The sequence below is a fragment of the Colobus angolensis genome, unplaced genomic scaffold, assembly GCF_000951035.1.
Source record: "Colobus angolensis palliatus isolate OR3802 unplaced genomic scaffold, Cang.pa_1.0 Scaffold136, whole genome shotgun sequence".
Taxonomy (NCBI): domain Eukaryota; kingdom Metazoa; phylum Chordata; class Mammalia; order Primates; family Cercopithecidae; genus Colobus; species Colobus angolensis.
The window spans coordinates 5,757,949-5,764,021 of NW_012114444.1; the positions used below are offsets into that span (position 1 = coordinate 5,757,949).

Sequence of the window (6,073 nt, forward strand, 5' to 3'; positions counted from 1 at the left end):
CAGAGCTGCATGGTTTGCATTATTCCCCTTCCCGCCCGCCTCCATCCCCGGATATCTTGGTTCCATATTTTCCACGCTGAGGCTCAGTTTACTCCACGCTGGGCTCTGGGTTACTCCTGGCTGGGCTCTGGGCCTGCACCTGGATTCTAAAAGGTCTGGTTGGTTGTGAGAGAGAGAGAGAGAGTGTGTGTGTGTGTGTGTGTGTGTGTGTGTGTGTGTGTGTGTGTCTGGTATGTAGTGGTCAGGGATGCTGCTACACATCCCACAGTGCAGAGTACAGCCCCCCCCCATGACAAAATGTCAACGAAGCCACTTGGAGGACCCCTCTGTTAGACTGAGCCCCCCAAAATGCTTCTAAAATCCTGGCATATAGCTAACTAGGAGAATTCACAGCATAAAAGTAAAAAGCTGGTCTGGCTAAAGCTTTGGGGCCTATTTGAGTCTAAGCTCTGTCCTGAGGTAGGGGGTGGCAGTAAAAGTCAAAGGGACCCTTCTTCGCCTTTGCTGGCCCTGGCCATCGCTCTCACTTTCACATAGACATGCCACCTGTTTTCTGCCTTATACTGTCTCACCACCTAGTGGTCACCTGAAATATCAATTCACCTTCACCATCTTTGGGCCCTTCTAGAGCCAGTCATTTAAAAATTCCCATGTTGGGGGCCAGTGGGCAAAAGGAACCCCTGAATGATGTCAACGATTTAATTAATAAGTTAGTTCAGCATCTTGAAGGCCTGGCAGAGCCACAGAAAGAGCAGCTATAAGGAATTAGGATGGACATTTCCTAAGATTTCAAAAGCCCATGAAGGCCAAAAAAAATCAAGGGACTGATTATAAATAAGGCCTGTCTTTTGAAAAGAGAAACCCACAGGGCTTTCTACTTAAGTCCCCCAGACACAGATGTTACATAATCATAGATTTTAAAAAAGGTATCTATTTAAAAGGATGTGTTCAAGTGGTCTCAGTAATGTAAGTGCCTGTATACTTCCTAAATAACACTATCTATTCTTGACAGGTTTCCTGTTTTCATTTTTTTTTTTTTCAGTTGGACTACCAGCTACTACAACTGTAGAAAAGTGGAGGCACAGATATGTGGGTCCCAGAGCCCTGCGGGAGCTGGAATGGATACTTGCTAAAACACGGGACATGAGATTCTCTTTCGTTTGGAAGGGTGCTGTCGTGGCCCTTCTTGGGTTCTGGACTGTCTTACAGTGTCTGACTTTGGTTTCTGTGGATCATGATAAGCATTACTCTTTTCTTCCCCCTCAAATATCCCACAGCTTCAAACTTACCTGAATGCAGGTTCCCTGTAAAAATACCATCATGTAATTTGCATGTTAGCAATCAGTTTGATGAACGGCAAAATTGTTCAAATGGGAAAGAGGAGAGAGATAGTGTGGTCTTTTGATGGAACGGGAGAGGCAAGAGCCAGATAAATCAGAAGAGAGAGGCTCTTGCAGCCCAAGCCTTAATTTCCTTGTAAGAATTGATGCTCACTCAGTGGTGACACTGAGCATGTGAAAGCTCAACTGTGACACTCCTTAGAAAGTAGTACAGGGATTTTTTTTCCTTCCCATTATCAACTCATTAAAGGAAGTTAAAAGTACTTACTCTGTCCCACACACAGTGTGTGTGTGACAATGTCGGAAACATTGACTGACTCATAATAAATTTGAGATTGGATAACAATTTATACTACCTTTATACCTCTCTCCTCGCCCCAAATTGAATCATTAAAAAACATTTAGTAAGATCGAATGTGCAGTTCTGTGGGCAGAACGCCACAAGTCAAAATATTCCTGAATTTAAATACTCCTGAGGTTTAACAAATTACTCTGCAATGCAATTTGGGATTTTACTCTAAGGAAGTACAACAGAGGCACACTCCCTTAATTTCCATTGCTCCCTCACAGATCAGTTGCCTAACATTCTTCCCTTAGCGTAGCTCCCAGTTGTTGTATGTAGAAAAGCACTCCACTGATTCTAACTTGAAAGGTGTGTGCCTCATGTGCGCTCAGAGAGCATGTGACAATCGACATAATGAAAACTCAAACATTGTTTTGTTGTGTTGCTCCCTACCTCTTTCTTGGAGGTCTCTTCATCTTCAATTCCCATGGGCTGGCCTGGTTCACCATCTGGCTGTTGGAAAGGAAACTAAACACATTTTCTTTTCTTCTTTTCTTTTCTTTTTTTGATGTGTAATAACCGTAGAACAATCCAAGCTCAGGTCCTTGAGCTCAGCCTCGGTATTGAGTTGATTTGTAGTTAGGAGCTAATCAAAACAGAAGGGGGAGCTGGATAGGCAGGGGAGACAGGTGACACTTTTACAGGATAAGTCAAAAAGTACGTTATCTCCTCATCTCTCTCTGGCACATCATTCACCTGAGAGTGGCTTCACACAATTATAAATGTGGCAAGGTGGCATTCGTCTACTGCTTGGATTGATCTTTATTTACAGAATGTAAACAAAGAATGTACTCTGACAGGTGGAGACAGAAAGACAGAATGAGATGGTCGGCACTTTTAGAACTTACACATTAATAGTCTAATGGGAAATGCAAAAAACAGAAAAACAAACAAAAACCCAGCAACAACACAGGGCTTTCTGCTTAAATCCCCCGGACACGGATGTTACATAGCCATAGATTTTTAAAAAGGTATCTATTTAAAAGAAAGCTAACCAAACCCTAAACCTCACTTGGAGCAGGGGAAAAAAAATCTAGGAGGAAAAGTAAATTTCTAAAATTAAAAGTTGAGGCTTGGTATGGTGGCTCACACCTGTAATCGCAGCACTTTGGGAGGCCAAGGCGGGTAGATCACCTGAGGTCAGGAGTTCAAGACCAGCCTGGCCAACATGGTGAAATCCCATCTCTACTAAAAAATACAAAAGTTAGCTGGGCATGGTGGCAGGCACCTGTAATCCCAGCTACTGGGGAGGCTGAGACAGGAGAATCACTTGAACCCAGGAGGCGGAGGTTGCAGTGCACCAAGATCATGCCACTGTATTCCAACCTGGGCGACAGAGTGGGACCCTGTCTCAAAAAACAAAAAACAACAACAAAAAAACCCCAAGAAACCCAAAACATTTTTGGGGTACTGATATGTGCCAAGCACTGGGTTGAGCATGTTACCCTTTAAAAAAGACTCTAGATTTCTCAAATGTAACTTTGCTTCTAGTAGCTGGCCCTCTTTTGGGGGGAATTAAGAAAAAAAGTCCAGGTGCGGTGGCTCACACCTGTAATCCCAGCACTTTGGAAAGCCGAGGCTGGCAGATCACCTAAGGTCAGGAGTTCGAGACCAGCCTGACCAACACAGTGAAACCCTGTCTCTACTAAAACTACAAAATTAGTGGGGTGTGGTGGCACATGCCTGTAATCCCAGCTACTCAGGAGGCTGAGGCAGGAGAATTGCTTGAAGCCGGGAGGCGGAGGTTGCAGTGAGCCAACATGGCGCCATTGCACTCCAGCCTGGGCAACAAGAGCAAAACTCCATCTCAAAAAAAAAAAAAAAAAAGAGGATATAGCCTCTTTTTGAAATACCTCTCCTCTCCTTTGTTCAGGGGCTTCTTTCCTCCTGAGACCCCCATGGCCAATTTGTATTCGTGCCTTCCTTCCGGTCTCTAAATTGCGTAAAGGCCACTTAGGATTTGCAGACTCTTCAGCAGAACTCCCAAAGAGAGGCTCAGGTCCATTCTCTTCTTCCTTCCTAAAGAGAACATGATCTTATGCTTAGGGTGACCACAGGCCAGAACACGAATCTGATGGGAAAAAAAGCTCCATTCAGTCTAATTTAATGAAATCTGTGAAGGTGTGTGTTAGGGCCAGAGTCTCCTAGTCCCTATTCTAAGGGGTCAGAGATGGTCAATCAGGCTGACCAATACTCTTAGTTCCCTCCAATGATTTGTTTTAATTGATGGTGGGGACCTTGTGACATCAATTGGCCCTGTTCCTTCTCTCTTGAAAATTGCTACTCGTCCTGAGAAATTTGATTTTTAAATGGGCAAATGGCATGAGTGGGTTTGAGAGGAACCTCACATTTGCTACTGTAGGTAAAAGAAACCAAGAAGTGTAGAAACGAATTGTTGTTCACTACTGATGTGTCTCCTGAGAGTTACTTTATTTACAGGCATTTGAAGAGCCACACTTCTGCTGGGGGTTGGGAGTAAGTTTTATTTGGAGGAAAAATTAACTCTAAAAAGAAGAAGGAGCATGGCTGTCATTGGGAATTTCAAATCTAGGTTACCTTCTCTAAAAATAAATTTATTTTTTGCTTAATACTAACCTTCCTGGCCGGGCGCAGTGGCTCATGCCTGTAATCCCAGCACTTTGAGAGGCAAAAGTGGGCCAATCACCTGAGGTCAGGATTTCCAGACCAGCCTGGCCAACACGGTGAAACCCCGTCTATACTAAAAATACAAAAAATTATCCAGGTGTGGTGGCGCATGTCTGCAATCCCAGCTATTTGAGAGGCTGAGGCAGGAGAATAGCTTGAACCTGGGAGGCGGAAGTTGCAGTGAGCCAAGATAGTGCCACTGCACTCCAGCCTGGGTGACAGAGTGAGACTCCATCTTAAAAACAACAACAACAACAACAACTAACTTTCCTGCATAAAAGTCCAAGGTGATTTCTAAGACCATACACTGACTCTTGCTAAATGGAAATTAGCCTGGACTAGAGGTAAGACATTAAAAAAAAAAAAAAATCACTAGGAAGACTATGGAGCAGAGTTATTTTAATAAGATCATGAGATCCAGACCAGGATTCTAAACATTCTAACACTATACTTACAATAGAGCTATGCAGAAAAGTAACTGCATTTTATTATTATAATGATTAATTATTACTTAGTGGAAGCCTAAATAAGAAGAAAAGCTTTAGACCCTGCTAAAAAACAAACAAAAAACAAAACAAAACAAAATTTCAAGAAAACCTGCATAAAAAACAAACAAAAAAAAACTTTAAAGAAAACCTGCATAAAAAAAAAAAAGGAAACAGTGGCCCAACAAACTAAGGCTGCAATGTTGCAATGCTGGCAGATGAGTTAAAGCAAATGTGGAAATGAAATATCACCATAGCAATGACAACCATCTCAGAAATGGGGGAGCTCACGTTTCATGTACACTTAATGGACATTTATAAGCAGGGATCTGTGAGTTTGGCTATAAATCAGAAAGTGGCAGACTACTCGACATGTGTCCTTTGGCAAGGGATTTCAAGAGCACATAGTATACTTAGAATAATCATGCTTTACATTTAAATAATGCTTTATAGCTTACCATCACATTTCTGGTAAGCATTATCTTATCTGAATTTGAAATTTGACATCCTTTAGCTACTTAGCAGTCTTTGAGTAAAAAGTGCCTGAAGGCTGGCTGCGATGCCTTGTGCCTGTAATCCCAGAACTTTGGGAGGCTGAGGCGGGTGGATCACAAGGTCAGGAGTTTGAGACCAGCCTGACCAACATGGTGAAACCCCGTCTCTACAAAAAAATACAAAAATTAGCCAGGTGTGGTGGCGGGCGCCTGTAATCCCAGCTACTCAGAGGCTGAGGCAGGAGAATCGTTTGAACCCAGGAGGCAGAGGTTGCAGTGAGCCAAAATCATGACATTGCACTCCAGCCTGGACAACAGAGCGAGACTCCTTCTCAAAAAAAAAAAAAAAAAAGTTCCTGATATTTAATTTCTGAGCTTTTGGTTTATTTGCCTATGAAATGGGGCCCTATCAAGTTTTTATTGCCCAGGACTGTTTCAAGAGACAAATATAACTAGATGAAAGGCTTTAAAAAATGTAAAAGGTAGCCAGGCATGGTGGCTCACCCCTGTAATCCCAGCACTTTGGGAGGCTGGGTGGATCATTTGAGGTCAGGAGTTTGAGACTAGCTTGACCAACATGGTAAAACCCCATCTCTACTAAAAATACAAACAATTAGCCAGGCATGGTGGCTCACCCCTGTAATCCCAGCACTTTGGGAGGCTGGGTGGAGTGGATCACCTGAGATCAGGAATTCAAGACCAGCCTGACCAACATGGAGAACCCCATCTCTACTAAAAATACAAAATTAGCTATGTGTGGTAGCA

General features: G+C 43.0%; 2 protein-coding genes and 1 long non-coding RNA gene across 6 annotated transcripts in view; 1 reads left to right on the top strand and 2 right to left on the bottom strand.

The window, feature by feature from the left end:
- Positions 1-2,162, top strand: part of LOC105506398 — a 25,898-nt gene extending 23,736 nt beyond the window's left edge. The window contains exon 5 of the long non-coding RNA XR_001000921.1: positions 1,013-2,162. This is a non-coding gene — a long non-coding RNA (uncharacterized LOC105506398). The remainder of the gene's footprint in view (positions 1-1,012) is intronic.
- LOC105506400 (guanine nucleotide-binding protein G(s) subunit alpha) overlaps positions 1-6,073 on the bottom strand; it is a 72,962-nt gene that overhangs the window by 46,076 nt on the left and 20,813 nt on the right. The window lies entirely within an intron of this gene.
- LOC105506399 (neuroendocrine secretory protein 55) overlaps positions 1-6,073 on the bottom strand; it is a 71,341-nt gene that overhangs the window by 44,424 nt on the left and 20,844 nt on the right. The window lies entirely within an intron of this gene.